Source organism: Manis pentadactyla, chromosome 14 (genome assembly GCF_030020395.1).
Source record: "Manis pentadactyla isolate mManPen7 chromosome 14, mManPen7.hap1, whole genome shotgun sequence".
NCBI classification, from domain to species: Eukaryota; Metazoa; Chordata; class Mammalia; order Pholidota; family Manidae; genus Manis; species Manis pentadactyla.
The window spans coordinates 47,233,823-47,254,878 of record NC_080032.1 but is presented as its reverse complement, the minus strand read 5'-3'; positions in this window follow the sequence as shown (position 1 = coordinate 47,254,878).

Sequence of the window (21,056 nt, the reverse complement as noted above, 5' to 3'; positions counted from 1 at the left end):
TATCCAAATGTCTCACAGCATTTTGCAAGCAGATTATGTATGACACATACCAAAAATCATTCTGTCCCCATCACTCTGATATCTAAAGAAACTGTTGTTTAAAACCCCAGGCTACCATCAATCAGAAGAGCAAATAAAGAATATTTCACCTCCTTGAAAATGACTGCAGTAGGCAGCTAGTAACCAGCTAACACTAGAGCCAATTCTTTCAGCAAGCAGTACATTCCAGGTGGCATGCTTCTTAGCTTTCTGAAAAAGTTTAGATAGATCTTTATTTCAGAATCGTAAGAAGATTGGGGGTGGTGTGGGGAGAATATTCAAGAGGAAAAAGCTAAAGACCTTAAGGACCTATAGCAGCAATGACTTCAGGGTGCCTAGTTTGAATCACTGAACCAGGAACCGATGTGCCCAAGGTCACGGCCCAAAGGTTAATGGTGGCACCGTTGTACTGATAGTACTGGCCTCAGTGGTCATAGTTGAAAGCCCTCACATATCTCAGACTTATTTCTGAAATCCTTTCCATTTTAATACTGTCCTGATTTCCTGCTGTTTCTTCAAGATAAAAGTATCCCCATGGAAAATCTTTTTAAATTAAAACTTTTTGTTTGTTTTTTTGTATGAGGAAAAAGGTAAATCTCTCTACTTCGTAATTTGTCTGGACATTTCTGCATCTTTTAAGTCCTTACATCTTGTGTCCCTAACATCTCTGTCATCCTACTGTGTCCATTCATCCCTGAAGAAGACCTTGTTTAGAGCAGTGAATTTCAAACTTGAAGGGGCATCAGGGTCACCTGGAGAACTTACTAAAACAGATGGCTGCGTTGGTTGGGCCCACCCCTAAAGTTTCTGATTTGGAGGGTCCAGGGCAGGGCTTCATAATATGCATTTCAAACGAGTTCCCGGATGATACTGATGCTCCTGACTCTCGTACCACCCTTTGAGAAACACTGGTTCAGGGTCTACTAGGGAAATCAAGGGGAAAATTAAATATTGACATGAGTGGCCTGATCATGATTTTTCTCAGTAATAATTTCAATTATATAGAGAGGACTGGAGGAGTAAACAGGAACCTTTTAGGTAATTGGAGTCTGCATATAGAAAAAGCTTATGAAAATGGGGAGAAATTGATAAATTGTAGTTGTGACTAGAGCTCTTCAGTTCATACTTCAAGAGGCTGTTTGTTCTACCCTTACCTGCTGTTATCTGCACTGGAAAGTTCTTGGTTGAAGCCTTCAACAAGAACCCCAGAGAGATTTTCAATCTTGAATGTGTGAAGACTCAAACCGTGTCATAGTGGGTTTTATTCTCTCTTTCGGACAAAGCAGTGCAGTAACAAAGACTACTTTTAGAAAAAAAACACCCCTCTGTTCCCGCACTCTTTCCCATAAATATAGACATTGGGAAATGGAATGAAACTGAGACAACTCAAATTAGGTCAAAGCATTCGAAAATTTTAGGAGAGGGCATTTATTCAGATAAAATCTTTTTCAAAACATCCATATCAAAAGCAGGTAAATATGGGACTGCCTGGCACTGAGGTAGAACTCCAAAGCATCTCAGACATATTCCCAAACTCATGATGCCAGACAACTTCTGCAGTTTTCAGAGGTGACACCTACCTAGTCCTCACAGTGACTGAGGACTGTCCATTGTTCTGGAGCCAATGAGAAGCCTCATGAGACCTTCTAGCCAAGATCAAGGGCTCTCTGAATGTTGCCCAGGTCTTCCCATGTTTGATTAGACATGGGGGTCAGTCTCTCATAGTTACTCCTGAGTTAGGGCTACAACATTCTCCCACAGAGGTGGCTAATAAGGAAGCCAGACCAGGGGAAAAAAGGAGCAAGGACCAGGAAAATCCGGCTGTCAGTGATCGCAGGAACATTCTTTGAACAGCAATACATGTATTCCTATACATCTTGAAGCTATTCATTGATTCTATATGTTATCAGCTAGGGGAAAAGATGAAAGCAAATAAACATTACATCTTCTAAACATTACATCTTCTAAGAAACAAAATATCCAATTTATAATAAGAAGAAATTAAAACATACCCCCTAAAATGAAATTTTAAAAAATCAGAGGGGGGCAAGTATGCATCCTTTGTTGGTTGAAACTGAAAAAACACTGATGGTCAATTGGCGGAAAGAGTTTTGATAAATTCATAAGAGAGATAAAACACACTACCTTAAAGGGGAAGGAATTATGCTTCACACAGGACACATTTCAAAAATATTAGCAACAGTAAATAAATGTTAACATAAGCATGTATGCCAGGGAAGGAAGTGATTTGCTGTATGTGTTAAGAGTGCCAAGAATATAGCTGACTTACTCAGATCATAGTTGCTGCTGGAGATGCTTGGAAATCACCACGATGACTCATATTTACTGAGTAAAGTAGCAAGTTGAGAGGTGACAAATATGATGAAAGTTCCCCAAATCCTTAGGGGTTTGTTATCTTTGAGGCTGACTTTTGAATACATGCACGCTATTTGAAAGTTATTAACCTATTTTCAGGATGAGAGATTTTTCATGTTTGATGTTATTATCACCATTGACTATTAGTTTAATGGAATTTCTGTTTATGATCTTCAAAAGACTTTTGCATCTTTGTAAATGACTTCTCTCTTAACCCATTCCAGATAGTACTTCCTTAGCAGCTATTCATTTTCAAACAGCTTTGGGAGATACGGGTAATTTGAGGCTGTCTCTTAATAATGACTTCCTTTAAATTTGTTTTGCCAGAATGATCTTTGTACTCTGCAGGAAAACTCCTAACCTTTACATGTCAGAAAGGCTTTGAGAGCAATTTCTCTAAAACCACCTCTACAGCAATTCATGTCTCTCCGCATCTGCACATTTTGCATTATTTATCTGGAATGACCAGACCCTCCTTCTTTTCTAGTAAAGCTCTGCCCAATGTTCAAAACTCAGCTAAAACATGGCCTTCTCTGGGAGCCTATCTATAGAGACAGAGCTGACTTCCAGAATTGCCTACACCTTAAGTGAACACCTAATGTGCAAGGCAAGTTTCCTGGAAATGTGGAACTGGGACATTATCTCTTTTGGAGTCCGTCACTTAGAAATTGCATAAAATCAGGACAGTGATGGTCATACTTGCTCAAGGTGACCAGCAGTGAAAGAGAAGAAAGCCAACTCATAGAAGCAGAAGTCTGAAACTTTGGCTGAACAGATGAACACAAAGAAAACAGCCCATGAGTTGGAGAGATTTGCTGTTTCAATTCTTGATGACTGTTCAGAACATAATCCAATGCTTTTGGAATTGCTGTACTTTTGGTATAAGTTTCATAAATGTGCTTCTCTCTGCGCAGTAACATCTCTGTTTTGTTTAGCTGGAGCTATTTTTTTGTCACGACAGCAAATAATTTACCATCACTATTAGACAAACAACCAAATAGATGAGGTGCTTCTGCATCTCTGCTATCTTAATAATCTGTGCTTTTTCTGTTACTATAGTATACTATAATTATTTACTACTCCTTTCTCCCATTAATCTAGGGTACCCTAAAGAAATCAGAGACCGCAACTCATTCTTCTTCTATTGACAGCCTCTGACATAGCACCTGACCTTTAGTTGGGATTCAGTCAACATGTGTTGAATGAATAAATAAATGTACTATTCATTCTACAAAAACAAAAATGTTTTTAGGGGTCTGTAATTAATCATAATGAAATTAATAACTCAGACAAGTAGCAGAAAGCTTTTGAAAGTGCTTGCTTTTCCTCCCCTGAATTTTCTTAAGTTTTGATGCTTATATGGTTGCTCAATGGAGTTCCTGTGAATAAACCTGATTGTTTCTTTTATCTCCTGAACTTTCTGATAACAACCCACTCATCTATGCTACCCGCTTCTTCAAAGCATAGTGCAGAAGTTAAGGTAAAGACCCTGGAATAACAAAGGAGATGACATATTAGCATGGAAGTCTCCTACATCCCTGTTAAAAATAAGTTTATGAGAAGAGATTGGAAATTTTTCTAAAGGGTGGAATATTTGTGTGAGCTTTCCTTTCTTAATTGGGTAAAGGTGGGCATTTCTTAAGTCTTTTGTCAGTGTGAAGTTTATAGGCCAATAAAAATCTCTGGTTTTTATCAGATAAAAGCCCTGTTACAATCACCCTCTCTCCTTCCTCCTATTATTTCTTCTTTATTTGTTATTGTAGTATAATATGCATACAAAAATTTCTACATATCTTAAGTGTAGAGCTCAGTGACTTTTGACAGACATCATACTTGTACAACCAGAACCCAAGAAACCTTCCTCATTCTCCCCAATTGTCAGTGTTACCTTCCTCCAAGGGAAACCATCATCCTTATTTCTAACAACATAACCTACTTTTGCCTGATTTGCTACTTTATACAGTAGAATTTGACAGTATATAGTCTTTTGTGTCTGGCTTCTTTCTCTGTGTTCTGTTGAGGTTCATCCATGGTTTTGTGTGATTTTGCTCATTGCTGCAGATTTCTCCTTGCTTGAATCCACCGTAATTCATTTATCCATTCTACTATTGATGAACATCATGGGGCTAGTGTAATACCGATAGAACAATTTTAGTACATTATTTTCCTTGAAAATCGTTTTTAAATTATAGTTGACATACAATACTATATTGGCTTCAAGTGTACAGCATAGCATTGTTTGTTTGGGTTTGTTTTTAGATTTCACATATAAATGAAATCATATGGTATTTGTTTTTTTCTGACTTATTTCACTTAGCATAATACTGTCTAGATCCATCCATATTGTTGTAAGTGGCAAGATTTCATTTTTTTCATGACTGAATAGCATTCCAGTGTGTTCCATATACTATATTGTATATCTCTGTATGTTAAAATATAATTATTTTATATATAATAAATATATATCACATATACATTGTAATATAGTATGTATTGTGCATTATATATTACATACCACATCTTCTTTATCCACTCATCCATTGATGGATATTTAGGTCACTTCCATACCTTGACTATTGTAAATAATGCTTCAGTGGAAATAGGAGTGCATATTTTTTTTGAATTAGTATTTATGTTTTCTTCAAGTAAATGCCCAGAAGTGGAACTGATGAAGTGTATGGTTTTTACTTTTTTAGTTTTTGAGGAAACTGAATACTGTTTAGTCGCTGCACAAATTTACATTCCCACCTACAGTGCATGAGGGTTCCCTCTTGTCTCCACATCTTCACCAACACTTGTTACTTTTTCTTTTTGATATTACCATTCTGACAGATATGAGGTAATATCTTATTGTGGATTTGATTTGCATTTCCCTGATGATTAGTCATATTGAGCTTCTTCTCATGTGTCTGTTGGCCATCTGTGTATTTTCTTCGGATAATATATATTCACTTCCTCTGCCCATTTTTTAATTGGATTTTTTGCTTTTTTGGTATTGAGTTGTATGAGTTCCTTATATATTTTGGAATTTTGCCCTTAAGTGGATATATTATTTGCAAATATCCTTTCCCATTCAGTAGGTTGCCTTTTTTGTTGTTGCTGATGATTGATTTTGTCACGCAAAGCTTTTTAGGTTGATGTACTCCTAATTGTTAATTTTTGCTTTTGCTGCCCTTGCCTGAGGAGAGAGATACTAAAAGAATATTACCAAGACTGATGTTCAAGAACTTACTGCCAATGTTCTCTTTTCAGAGTTGCATAGTTTCAGGTCTTATAGTTCTTTAATCCATTTTGAGTTTATTTTTGTGTGTGGTGTAAGAAAGTGGTCCAGTGGCTCTCTCATTTTCCTAGCACCATTTATTGAAGAGACTATGTTCTCCCCCATTTTATATTCTTGCCTCTTTTGTAGATTAATTAACCATATAAATGTGAGTTTATTTTTTGGCTCTGTATTCTGTTCTATTGATCTATGTGTATATTTTTGTGCCAGCACCATGCTATTTAGATTATTATAGCTTTGTAATATAGCTTTAGATCTGGGTATGTGATACCCCCAGCTTTGTTTTATTTCAAGCTTACTTAGCTATTCAGAGTCTTTTGTGGTTTCACACAAACTTTAGGATTATTTGCTTTAGTTCTAAGAAAAAATGCCATTGGAATCTTGATAGGAATTGCATTGAATCTGCAGATTGCTTTGGGGGTTATGGATGTTTTAACAAGACTAATTCTTGCAATCCATGAGCCTAATATATCTTTTGATTCATTTTTGTCATCTTCAATTTATTTCATCGTATCTTATAGTTTTCCAAGTAAAGGCCTTTTACCTTCTTGATTAGATATTTTATTTTTTTTGATGCAATTGGAAATAAGATTTCTTAATTTTTCTTTCTGCTAGTTTGTTATTAGTGTACAGAAATACAACAGATTTATGTATATTAATTTTATATCCTGCAGCTTTACTGAATCCATATATTCTAATAGTTTTTTGGTGGCATCTTTAGGGTTTTCTACATATAATATCATGTTATATGCAAATAATGACAGATTTCTTCCTTTCCAATTTGGATGTTTTTTATTTCTTTTTCTTGTCTGATTGCTGTGGTTAGGACTTCTGGTGTTATGTGGAATGAAAGTAGTAACAGTGGACATCCTTGTCTTGTTTCTGATGTTAGAGAAAAAGCATTCAACTTTTTGCCATTGAGTATGATGTTAGCAGTGTGTGTGTCTGTCTATATATATAAATATATATAGCATTTATTATGTTGAGCTGTGTTCCCTCTATACCCACTTTATTGAAAGTATTTATCATGAATAGATGTTGGATTTTATCAAATGTGTTTTCTCCATCTATTAAGATGATCTTATAACTTTATCTTTCATTTTGTTTGTGTGATGTATCATGTTGGTTGATTTGTGGACCTTGGTCCCTGGAATAAATCCCTCTTGATCATGGTGAATGATCCTTTTGATGTATTTTTGAATTCGGTTTGCTAATTTTTTTGAGAGTTTTTGTGTTTGTGTTCATCAGGGTTATTGGCCTGTAATTTTCTTTTTTTTAGTGGTGTCTTTGTCTGGTTTTGGTATCAGGGTAGTGCTGGCCCTGTAGAATTAATTTGGGAGCATTCTTTCATCCTCAGTTTTTTGGAAAAGTTTGAAAAGGATAGGTATTAACTCTTTAAATGTTTGACAGAATTCATCTGTGAAGCTATCAGGCTCTGGAATTTTGTTGATGGGAATTTTTTGATTATTCATTCAATTTCATTGCTAGTAGACAGTTGGCTCAGATTTTCTATATCTTTGTGATTTAGTCTTGGAAGATTGTATGTTTCTAAGAATTTATCCATTTCTTCTAGGTTATCCAATTTGTTAGTCTATAATATTTTGTAGTCTTTTATAATAGTATGTATTTCAGTGGTATCAGTTGTAACTTCTTTCATTTCTGATTTTGAGTCATCTCTTTTTTTTCTCAATGAGTTGGCTAAAGTTTTATGAATTTTATTTCTTTTCAAAGAATCAACTCTTGATTTTGTTGATCTTTTCTCATTTTTAGTCTCTATTTTATTTCTGCTCTGTTGTTTATTATTTTCTTCCTTCTACTAACTATGGACTTGTTTGTTCTTCTTTTTCTAATTTCTTTAGGTGTAAGGTTAAATTGTTTTCTTTTTACTTGTTTCTTGAGGCAGGCATGTATTGCTACAAACTTCCCTCTTAGAACTGCTTTTGTTATATCCCAAAGATTTTGTATTGTTTGCATTTTCATTTTTCTCAAGTTATTTTTGATTTCAGCTTTGATTTCTTGCTGACCTACTGATTGTTTAGTAACATGTTTTTTAGCTCCATATGTTTGTTTTTTTTACCAGTTTTTCTCTTGTAATTGATTTCTAGTTTCATACCATTGTGGTTGGAAAAGATGCTTAATATGATTTCAGTCTTTGTAAATTTATTGAGGTTTATTCTGTGGCCTAATGTGATCTATTACGGAGAACATTCCATGTGTACTTGAAAAGACTGTGTATTCTGCTGTTTTTTGATGTAGTGTTCTGTATAAAACTGTTAAGTTCCTTTGTTCTAATATGATGTTCAAAGCCACTGTTTCCTTATTGATTTTTCTATCTGGATGATCTGTCCATTAAGGTAAAGGAAGAGTTAAATTCCTCTACTGTTATTGTGATACTGGGAATTTCTTCTTTATGTTTGTTAATATTTGCTTTACATATTTAGGTTCTCCTATGTTGGGTTCATATGTATTTTGTGCTTTTTTTCTATTGTTACATTCTTTGTTTTAAAGTCTGTTTTGTCTAATATAAGTCATTGCTGCTCAGTTTTTTTGCTGTTTGTTTCCATTTGCATGTAATATCTTTTTCCATGCTTTCTTTTTCAGTCTGTATGTACCTTTAGGTCTTAAGTGAGTCTCTTGTTGTCAACATATAGATGGGTCCTGTTTTTTTTTAATCCATTTAGTCACCTATGTCTTTCAATTAGAGCACTTAGTCCATTTACATTTAAAGTGATTATTGATAGGTATGTACTTACTGCCACTTTGCTGATTGCTTTCTGGATGTTTTTGTAGTTCTCTGTTCCTTTCTTCTCTTGCTCTCCTCCCTTGTGATCTGATAACTTTCTCTGGTGTTATGCTCAGATTCCTTTCTCTTTTTTTAAAATATTCATTTTAGGTTTTTGGTTTGTGGTTATCATGAGGTTCATATATAACTTCCTATGTACAAAGCTTTATATTGTTTATAGTTGCTTAAGTTTCAATACATTTTAAAAGTATTATGTATATCAACTCCTACTATTTTATGTATATGATGTCATATTTGACATCTTTTTATTTTGTGTATGTCTTAACTAATTATTGTAGATATAGTTGATTTTATCACTTTTGTCTTTTAACCTTCATGTTAGCTTTATAGGTGATTGATCTTTTATTATGTTTGCTTTTACCAGTGAGATATTTTAATTTTCTTTTTTCTAGTCATGGCTTTTACTTTTTCATTTAAAGAAGTCCTTTTTAAGATTTCTTACAAAGCCATTTTAGTGATGATGGATTCCTTTAACTTTCTGGGGAACTCTTTATACTGCTTTCAAATCTGAATGATAACTTTGTTGAATGGAGTATTCTTGGTTGTAGGTTTTTTTTCCTTTCAACATTTTGAGTATATCATACCACTCTTCTGACCTGCAAAGTTTCTGCTGAAAACTGAACTGACAGCCTTATGGGGCTTCCCTTGTATATAAATAATTTCTTTTCTCTAGCTGCTTTTAAGATTCTCTTTTGTTTAATTTTTGACATTTTAATTATAATGTTTCCTGACAAGGACTACTCTGAGTTCATCTTATTTAGTGTTTTCTGGACCTGGGTGTCTGTTTTCTTTCCTAGGTTAGGGAAGTTTTTAGCTATTACTTCTTCAATTATGTCCCTTTTTCTCTGTTATCCTGGGACTCCTATCATGCAAATGTTAGTATCCTTGATGTTGTCCCACAGATCCCTTAACCTAGCCTCATTCAATTTTTTTTTCTTTTTCTTTTTGCTGTTTCAGCTTGGCTGGTTTCCACTACACTGCCTTCCAGATCACTGATTCATTCTTCTGTGTCCTCTAATCTGTTGATTCCCTCTAGTGTATTTTTCATTTCACTTATTGTATTTTTTAGCTTTGATTAGTCCTTTTTTATATTTTTCTTTTTGTTGAAGTTCTTGCTGAGTTTATCCACTCTTCTCCCAAGTTCAGTGGGCATCTTTATGACTACTTTTTAAAAATTCTTTATCAGTAGATTGAATATCTTCATTTCATTTAGTATTTTTTCTGAGGTTTTGTCTTGTTCTTTTGTTTGGAACATATTCCTCTGTCTCTTGATTGTCAGAATTTCTGTGTTTGTTTCTATGTATTAGGTATGTCAGGTATATCTCCTGGTCTTGAGGGTAGTGGCCTTATGTAGAAGGCATTCCGTGGAGCCCAGACCCAGATACTCCATGGGTGTCCCCTGTGCGGGCTGTGTGTGCTCCCTTGCTGTGACTGTGCACATGCTCTGGTTAGGGATAGCCCCTTGCATGGCTGGCTGGAGGCCCAGCTTTCTGGGTATGCTGGTGGGTGGTGCTGTGTCCCTCACCCAAGGTCAGGAGAGGCTTTAAGGGTCCCAGCCAAGGCTCCCCACTGGATGTGAAGGGTGCAACCACAGATGGTGGCCAGTCCCAGCTGAGTCTGCCTCCTGGGTGTAGCATGGTGGGTGCCGCTTTGGAGTGGCACCTACAAGGGTGGGTGCATAGGGTAGGGCAGGTCCCCAGGGGAATGCCAGGGTGGGGAGAGCAGTGCTAACAGAGTAGATGGCAAGTGTCTGACCTGGTGTCTGCCAGTAACAGAGCAGCTATGCTGAAGGACGACAGGTAAAATGGTACTCACCTGCTCTTCCATTCCTGGTAGAAGTTTCTGCAGATCCCTGACCCTCTAGCAAATACCCTAAAACTAGCCTATAAATCTCCTTCACATATGGGCCAGCTCCTTTTCAAACTGCTGCCTCTGTCCTGGGTCATTGAATGGGTGATACTGTGCATGGAGCCTTTCAGGGTAGAGTCTCTGTTTCCCTTTGGCTCTCCCAGGGTTAAGCTCCACTGATTTTCAAAGCCACGTATTATGGTATCTTGTCTTCCCAGTGCAGATCTCCAGGGCAGGTGGTTCCTGAAACAGGGTTTGAACCTCATTCTTCAGGGAAGACCACCATGCCTGTGACATCCTTCCTCTAGTGGGCCACACTGGGTCAGGGGTTTGGTTTCCTACCAGCCTGCACCGCTGCCCCTCCTACCCTTCTCAGTAGGTTTTTTTCTTTGTACCCCTTAGCCAGGGAAGGGCTCTCCTGCCAGTCTTCATGCCATTCTCAGAGTGTGCTGCTCTATGTGTACTTGCAGCCTGTTAGAGTGTCTGTTGGAGGATGTGACTCAGGGTATTTCTACTTTGCCATCTTGCCCAATCCCCCTTTAGTACATATTTTTTTGATGCTTGATTTTCTTTTTATTTATCTGAAGTTCCCTTTAGGGAACCCTGACCAGTCCTTTAGGCCCAAGCACTTCGAGTCACCATAATAACCACTGTAAAGACCACATGCAGTAGATGGTTTTCTAGAAACTTCTGAGTGAGATTCATTGCTTGAGGAAAGCTTGCATCCAATATCTGTCACCAGGAAAAAAAAAAAAGTGCTCTGACCTCAGATTCTAATAGGCCCCTGGAGGATTCTGTTACTCTGATATCACCCCTACAGATGATGTACAAACTGATAAGGGACAAAGGAAGTGCTTCTTGAAAAGCTAAATTATCTGTGGTTCCAAATACAGGCAGAATATGACAGTTTAGGAGGAATGGCGTTTTAGATAAGGGAATGATCTGTGACTCTGTTCTTTTTGCTCCAAGAGATGAGGTTGAGCTCTGCCTCCCTATCATCATCTCAGTCCAGCTCCAACCCATACATCAACTGGGGTTCTACAAAAACTAGGCAAAAACAAATAATTTTTGCTTGTGTCACTTTGCTCATTATGAACCATTTACTCAGCCGCTAGCTGGTTAGGATAAAACCCCCATGTTTTAGAATTAGCTTATGGGAAGAAGGTGGATTTTTCTTTTAAAAAAATTCCTACAAATAATAGCATTTAGAAGTAGACTCCAGTGATATCATTCAAAATAAGGTATCAGGAAGGTGGTGATGGGATTAAGTCCTACTAGAATCCTATGGGCACCTTACTTAAGATGCAGATTCTGGGCTCCATCCCAGATGATGGGAGCTATGTCCTTGGCACCCATGTTTTCAAAACTTTCCTTTGCCTGACCCTGGGTTCCCTACTTGGGACCCTGATTTGGGCACTTTGCCCAAAGTAAGATGCTTCAGGCATCTATAACAACCCTATCCAGTAGAAACATAATGTGAGCCACAAATTGAGCCATATATTTAAATATTCTAGTAGCTATATTACATAAAATAAAAAGTAAAATTAATTTTAATATATATTTTATATAACCCAATATATCCAAGATACTGTCATTTCAATATGTAGTCAATATAAAAATAATGAGATTTTTTATATGCTTTTATTTACATTAAGTGTTTCAAGTCTGGGGTATATTTTATGCTTACAGAATATCTTAATTCAGACTAGTTAGAGTTCAAGTACTCAGTAGCCACACAGGGCTAGTGGCTACCATAGTGGGGAGCATAGATAATAATCTAATACTCTGTAATCAGATCAAAGCTATCAAACAAGGTGGTTGCTGGATAAATAAGTAAATAACTGAAAGAAACTTCTCTCAGGTTCTCCCTTCATTTTTTATATTCTTTATATCTGTATTTCTGACAGTTCAGGGTGGGATGCGTGTTAGATACATGTAACTACGGGGGGAAATCGTGGAGCAAAATACCTCTAAAATCGAAATCAGTCAAAGGGAGAAATAAAGTTAAGAAACCCATTTATTTCTTACAAGCAGTCATCCCATCTCTCTCCTGACCAGGCTGCAGCAGAAGAGAGCTCCACCCAACCTCTCTGGTCCAGATAAGCCCTCTCAGGCCCTTGTAATTTCCTATTGATATGTAGATGGACCACTTCTCTCCACCCCTTGAAATACTTATTGATATACAGATGCACTAAAGCAAGGGAAGAGATTCTGGAAACATAACAGTTTTACCCAAAACACACACATACACACACACATATATATTGTAATAAGAGAAACAGTGACCAAAGGAGAACCATATTCTCATTCTTTTAAGCTTCTATATATGTTGCCGTGTTTTGTTTGTTTCTTGAATTTATTTTATAATGAATGAAAAAAGAATATGAAAGAAGAGAAAGGAAAAAAGGAAGGACAGCAGGAAGTTGCACTAGAATTGAAGGAAGTCTTAAACTTTATTTCATATACTTTAATTAGAGCCAATGGCTTACCAACTCTAGTGTGCCCATAATCACCTAGGAAAATACCAAAACTGCAATATTCTGAGCCCTACCCAGAAAACAAATTGAATTTAGTAGGATTGGGATGGGCATTTTAATAAATGCCCTGGGCAGTTCTGATGTAGATTGCACAGCCAAAATTTTAGGAATATTATGTTAGAGACAGCTTAGGACTCCATGAGATATCATACATCTTCACTTATGATGAGTTATTCTATGGTATGGACAGAATGGCAGTTAGACCCAATGAGCCCCAGTTAGAGAGGAGTTCAATTGGACATGATATGGCTTGGGCAAAACAAACCTCACAGAACCAGTTTGTGCCTGTTACTGCCTTGTAAGTGTCATCAGGAAGCTAAGCTCTTCAGTGGGATATATTTGGTGAAGAACTGTTCCTTTTAGAGCAAAAGCATTAATTCCAAAATCTGATAGAAGAATCAGCAGCTGTCAACAGGCATTCTCTATCTTTGACACTGAAAACATTTTGGTGTGTTTTGGTTCTGGCAGGCTTGATCAGGGATGCCAAAGGTGGGAAGACATTCACCTTAAAAGACTAATGAGAGGCATGGACTTTTCAATGTCCACCAACCCACACTGGCTTCACACCGCCATGTTCTTCATAAATGCTCATGCCACTGAATGAACTCTCACACAAGACATCATGCAAGACGTCCTGTACTGGAGGCAGCCAATGGATCTCTGGAAGTGCAGAGGACTGGAGGCAGCTCAGGAAGGCACCTGGAGTAGACTCTCTGGAACCGTTTTGGAGGGTGGGGAGGATGTCATCAGGCAGAGACAGGGGAACGTTCCAAGTGGAGGTTTAGCAGTGGAAAAATGTATGACTATTTTAGGAAAAGTGGTCAGGGTAGCAGAGGAACAGCGTGGGAGTTAAATGTTAACTCACCCCATGGGGAGAGCCATTTTCTATTGTCCTAAAGGTGTTACATAGAGAGGGACACAGTTTCTCCTCATTTGCACACAACAGACCTGCTTTGTGGTCCGTTGTGCTCCTTGTCCTGGTGAGATTATTGTTAATTATTAGTGCACCCTTCAATCTCACATGAGTCCTAGTTTAGATGTAAATTGTGTGGTAGTTCTACCGTGATGTAAGGATTTTCTCTCTGGTGGTGACTCAGGAAGGTAGAGACTGGGAGAAATTGGTGGCTTAGCCAGTAACCTAAAATACACTTAATGTTCATGTAATTATGAGCACTGGTCCGATTATCCCCCAGACAAAGGAGCTGATCCTTTTATAAACACTTCCTAAAGAACAAACTATTTAGCCTCTGTAAGTCAATTTCCTGATCCTTACAGTTCAGATAATAATAATATTGAAGGCCCACAATCTGTTATCCAAAAAACTTTGGAGAAAGACTAATTTTGAAATTTAGCATTTAAAAAATTTTAGACAGGTAATTCTTTTTTCCAGATTTCTGAATGTTAATCATATACCTCCCTCTCCAGGATATATAGCACCCTGTACTCATCACAGTTCTATTTCTGCAGCATGTGTATGACTAGTCACACAAAGAAGAGTAAATGTTTTATAGCCTTAGACCAGTTACGATCATGTTTTGCCACAAATAGATTTGCCAGAAACTTGTGGGGGGAAAAGTTATTTAGCTTTGTTTTTAGAGTTCATTGGATATTAGAATTGCTGATAAAGTGTTGGTTGTAGAATTGTATTTCACACACAGAATGATAAATATGTTAAATTATATTTTCCATCTAGAGTGTTCAGGAGAATGTTCAAGGAATGTAAACTACTAACAATGGTTAGTAGTAGTACTTCCTAGAGATTTCAGAGGAAAAGTTGTAGAAGTCAATCGGCAGCTGTTCTCAGGTGTTGGATACTACTCTGTCTCTGCTCGAAATCACGGACCTTTCTTCAGATGATCCCAGTCTCATGGCTTCATCATCCATCACCCAAAACCACTACTGACCCTCAGTTGGCTTTGTGAGACTACACTCACTAATAAAGTGAAAATAAATAAGGGCCTATGCAAATTAGATTAAAATCCAATCAAGGAAAATAAACTGCAGACATCTGCTCTTCTCTGTCAGTTCAGTGTCATTCAAATATTTTCTCCTGGTCTTAAAACAAGAACAAAAAAATAACAATAAAAATAGAAAAAAGGACTGCTTATTTTTCTTGAGTACCTGCCAGCGTGGCATTCAAGCATTTGATCCACTAAATAATTATTTGAACAAAAGCAGAAAGAAAATAAACATTAAGGTGAAGAGCACACAGGCTATGTGTTATCTGGCTCTTCTTTTTCATTCAGAAGTGTATTATTCGGTGAGCTTGCTTTTCTTTCAGATAATAGTAAAACACTATGTTGAGTCTCTTTGGAAATGGTGGCCCAGCTTTGTATCTAAATCTAATAGCCATGAAATCTATCGGCCATTCCTGAAAGGTCAAGAATGTCAACAAAAAGATAACACATTCTGACTCAGTCTACCTGGATGAAGTGAATATCTAATCAATTAACCTAAGATGGCATCCCCATCTAGGAGAGGATTTTATTATATTTCTCCAAAGTTCAACTTGATATGGTTTTTGTGTCATTTCTCCAGCCAGTGAACAAGCAGCTATCCAGTGATGTATGAGAAGCACAACCAGCTACCAGGTTGGGAAATCAGAGTGGCAACCATGCCTAGCAGAACTTTGGAGAAATGTCCTGCCTGAGCTCAGGCTGCAATCACAGAATACCATAGACTGGGGGGCTTAAACACAGACATTTATTTTTAATAGGTCTGGAGGCTAGAAATCCAAGTCCAGGTCGCCAGCATGGTTATGTTCTCGCCCTCTTTCTGGTTTATAGATGACTGTCTTCTCATTGTATCATTACATGTCAGAGACCAGGGAGGGGACAGGTTCTCTCCTTCTAAGGACATGGGTGCCATTATGGGACCTCCCCCATTATGACTAATTACTTCTTACAGCCCCACCTGCAAATATAATCACATTAGGACTTCAACATATGAATTTGGCTGCAGGAGGAGACAAGCATACAATCCATTACACATCCCAATTACCTTGGACACAAGGACCTTAGACATGATGTTGTTTAACCAGATGGAAACTCCAGACAGACCATCCAGGCAAGATGGGTTACTTCAGAGAGACTGAATGCTCCAGCCGCACACTGTGGTCCACCTGTGTAGCTGGACCAGTTATATTTTCCATTCTGGACTGAATAGCCACTCAGGACAAACTGACCTCGCAGGTTCCACTGAATGGTCCAGATACACAGACCTGAACCGGTCACAGCTTGCCTTATCCCAATGATTCAAACTAGAGTGTGAGTGACAGCTCAGACACCCACCTCTGCAAATCTCAGACAAGATGGACACTCTGACTACTTTGGTCTCATAGATGACTGAGACACATGCTTCCCAGGTACTCCAGTGATGCTGGACTCATCCCATTCTTCACCCCAGGATAAGCCCATGTTAGGCACACACTACCTGGACCCTCTGATCACCTTCCTGCGCACTGTCTCACCTCAGGACCCCAGGAGACCTCTGTGACACTAGGCTAAGGTGTTCCCCAAAGGTAAGGGATTGAGTTAACATAATCAGGAATTCCCAGTGGCTATCTTCTTTTTATTTACAAGCTGCAAGACTCAGCTTGGATAGCTGAACAAAATGCATCCACTTATTTATAAGACACATAAGCTTCTTGGTATGTCACAGGGACAGATGGGTACCATTTTGTATTTTATTTTAAGAGGCTGATCATTGAGCATATTAAGTGTGGTGTCTGGGAAGAAAGGGATTATTAATTGTTTATAATGAAGCATAAATTATCAAAATAGTAGTATTTTAATAATGACTGTTAAGAAGTTCTCAGATGGCTTAGGTTGCGCTGAGTAGAACTAGTTGAATTTAATAACTTAGTGTGGTAAGTCAACACAATAGATAGGCAAGAATAAAACACGAGTATTTATTTAGTACTTGGCTTCCCTTCTGTCCAAATTATGAAATTACGTGCCCCAGTTCACCAACTAGCTTCTTCTGGGTAAACATATTCTTTGTCAAAGCAAATGGTCTACCAAACGTGAATAGTTTTACATCCATTTAGCAAAAATCCTCTGTGAGAGTTTAATAACTAGTTTCCCTGTTTGTACAACTGGGTAGAATAACTCTCTTCCTTTCTAGCCTCCTCAAGCAAAGTCATGATTTGACACTAGGGGTGAGAAGGGGTGAATTTTGTACTCAGAGTTTCTCTGATAATGTCTGGAGGTGTGGTGGTTTCTACAACCAGTGGGTGGAGGGAATGTTGCTACTGGCATCCTACAATGCACAGGACACCCCATGTAACAATTACCTGGTCAAGGAGGAAAACCTCTGCTGTACATATGAAGCAAAATGTATCTGGATGATTCTGTAGAGAAACATTCTGACAATGCAATGACCTCTGTCTAATACATGGCCCTGGAATAACTCTTAGTCTTCTCAGAGATGGAAAATGGACAAAAGAAAATACAGTAGCCAGACATAAGCTAAGGAGTCTGCAAACCTTCTCTTAGTAATCCACAGTACAGCCATCTGAGGCAGGGGATGGTACTGTCCCCATTACACAGAGAGAGAGATGGAGACTCAGAAAGATGACATTTACCAGAGTTCATTGTGGGTTGGTAGCTGGTAAGTCCTGCTTCTGAAGTTCATTCCTTTGTCATGATGCAGCATTGTTCCACAGCGACGGGGAGGATAGAATTTCTGGGCTCTGCCAAGACTCACGATCAGGGTGATCCAATTTCCAAAGCAGAAGGACATTTGTCTGAGAGTCTGTGGGATCACAAGTACCTTTTGTGAATGCTGGGGAGGCAGCAGTGACATGTCACCCTTTGGAAACTGCCTAATGGCCAACACCATGGAAATTCACCATTTTGCCTCTGACTTTCAGGTAGAGTATGTGTACAGAAAGCACAGCACAGGATGTCATCAGACCAGTTTGAATTCTAACTCTGCTACTTATTTGACCCTGAAATCATGATGCTTAACCTATTGCAGTTTATTTATTTTTTATCTATGAACATCTCTTACAGTTTCTGATGCTGTAGGTCTACGGTGGGGGCTGAGGATTTGCATTTCTAACATGTGCCCAGGTGATAATGGTGCCACTGGGGAAAGGACCCCACTTTGAAAGCCACGCTGACTTAAGGATCTGAGGGCTTAATTGTACTGCAGAACCTTAGTTGAGAACTCAATAAATTCTATTTTTTTCCTTCAGTAATTACTCACCAACCTCCCCTTATATTTATCGTATTCATTTCCTGTTCCTTGATGAAATTTGATGTACTATATATTAATGTAAATCTTACTTGTTTATTTGGTTCCTATGTGTAAGGTAGCTTTGAGTCTTGGGGCTGACACTGTGATCTGTCTGCCTGATGCTACATATTGTGTGATCAGAGCATTTCTCATGTTGTTCATTACCAATATGAAGGAGTGGTGGTCCGTTTGCCAGGCCACCTGCATCTTTTTCACACTGATGGACGCTGACTGCAGAGTGTCCTTATATCCACTGTCCAATGTACCTTCATCACACTATGCCCAGGAGCCTAAAAAGCAGGAAATGCAGAAGGCCTAGTCACACTTCAGTGCCATTGATGTCTTTAGTATCACTCACCACCTGGTTTTCAGAGAGGAAACAAATTCCTCTTCTGTTTGCACTAACTATCCCTGAGCAGGGAGAGAAAGACCTATGCCAGAATGTCATCCCTTTTAGTAGCCTCTTCAAAAAGGGTCTAACTCAATGTGTCTTTTCATCATAAGAATTCCCTGCTTACATGACAGTCATGAGTGTAGGAAAGGGAGGGCAAGGTTGAGGGTTGCTGCTCAGACTATGCAGCCTCTATTTTTGTTTCTGGTCATTTACCCAGTCCTTGCAGGTCCAGCAGAAATTCCACATTGCCTATATCAGTTAGGATATAGCCAGAAAAATAAAACCATCTTGCCAAGTCATTGAGTAGAAGGAATGTAGTATGAGGAATTCATGACGATTGAAAAAGCACACAGGGAAAGGAAAGCAAATCAGAAAATAGCAATTTCTAAAAGCTGTCATCAACTGCAGGGCTGGATGGACACAGTGAGGAGGTGGCATAACCAGGGGTTAGAGCCACTTGGCAGAAGCCACAGGAACTACTGCTCAAGGGACAGAGAGAAGGAGAACTGTCCTGGCTTCTTTCTCCCTTTGTTCCACCTTCTCTCCCGCCATCCGTTAGTGAGCACTTCCCATTGACCCAACCTAGGCAGAAAAGGAGTCTGGGAAATGCACTTCGCAGGATCAGCCCCTTTGATGCAAAGCCAGGGGAAGACCATTAATAGATCTCAATGTAAACAGACAAATAAATGTCACAGTATCCCACCCCAACAGCCTTATATGTACCCTAAGTTAAAAGTAGCATTTATTCCGTTTTTTTACTTTAACTTACCTCTTTTCTGTTAAATTTCATGAAAAGTAGCAGTTAGTTTTTGGGTGTGAATTCTGCCTCACCGTTTAGTAGTTCTATGCCTTTCCCACTACCTGCACAACTGAGATAATACTGTTGCTTATATCATAGGCTTACTGTGAGGATTCAATGAGAATGTTTGTAAAGCAGTTGGCACAATGGCCACAAACAGCACTCAAGTAAATGAATGGACTTTGTCGCATTGATTTTATGTCTCTTACGGCATCTTGCATATCACAGACTCAACTATTTGTCAAAACATGAGTCAATGATCAGCAATACCTGCCTTTCTGTTTCACTATCTGACTAATTATGTTTGTTTTAAGCTGATAATCCTTTATGCACAAGGGGCTGGGAAGTGAAAATTGCCAAGAGCACTGGAATGTGTCAGCCCTTCAGAAAGGTACACTCAGCTGTCCTAGACTAAATCTGGTGCTAAACTTGGAATTGTACATGGTGAGCTGGTCTTTGATGTAGAGCCTTACAACAGCTCCTGTGAAAGGTGTCACCTGGATGCCAATTATGTTGTCACTGCTGTTACTGCTTAGAAGAAGCAGTCAGTTTGCCTTTTGTTTGCCCTAAGGAGTGCCAGCCAGGTCAACTGGGTCTCCACTTTGTGTTATTTTGTTTGAAAAATGCACAATGTGCCTGTTTGTGATGCAAAACATGAGGAGTTCTAATTTCAGCACCTCATTGTCCTAGGCTGTCTGTGTCCACCCAGGGTCATGCCACTAAGGCATTTAGGCTGGCTTTCAGCTTTAGGAAGGGCTGGGCAACCTGCTTGATTTATACAAAGAGACATTAAAAGCACGAAGGATCAGGGGCCACCTATCTTTTGTGGTCTGGCAGGTCCCAGAGTCATCAGTTTTGGGACAAACTGGGGGAAAGCCAACCCAGTTGTGTGTGTATGTGTGTGTGTGTTTTATGGCCAACTGTTGGCAGCATGATGGTAAATGGCTGGAAAAATGTCATTGCAGAAACAAAAGTGAAAGTTGAATTTTTGGTTGTTGAATTACAGTTGTTTTAAGATGAGTGCTATAACTAAAACATTTTACTCTCATTTTTATTACCATATTCATCTAGGTCAAAGGCTCGCTTTTTATTCTCAACATAACATCTTTAAGAGACCGTATTTGGCAGATTTAGAGAAAGGTAATTTTAAGTTGAGATAACCTGCAGTTTGGAGAATGCACTGGTAGAATAAGAAAAAGAAACATGGAGGTCCTTAAGTCAAGTACAAACTTTTGATGCTTCAAATTTAGAATCTAGCATTGCACTGTATATGCCATGTAGAGAGAGCAAGTTCCTGTATTTGAACTGATTCCACAAAGACATGTGAAACATTATGTTGTTTTTTTGGATCTTTTGTGTTTTCTTACCCCAAATGGACTGTTGGGCTTTGCATGGCTTGGGTTGCAGGCTCCACACTGCTCAAAGCAGACTGAGCATGCCTGGGTCATTCAGGATGTGGGCTCTGATGCCTGGAGTCCTATTTCCTGTGCTGGATCATGAGAAGTCACCTTAAATGTGGACTTCTGGGTCTTTCGGAGAATGCTGTACTCTTTGCCACAAGCAACTGAATCAGTGGACTCATCTTTACCAATGTTTGATGCTCTTATTTTTGCTAGTGATCATCCTTTAAGGCTTAAAGTGTTTTGCCCTTGGAAAATGATTAGTTCACAGGAAAAAAAATTAATAGGCTTTATTCAACAGAATAAGTCAGATTGCTCAATAGTTCTTGCTCTTTCTTT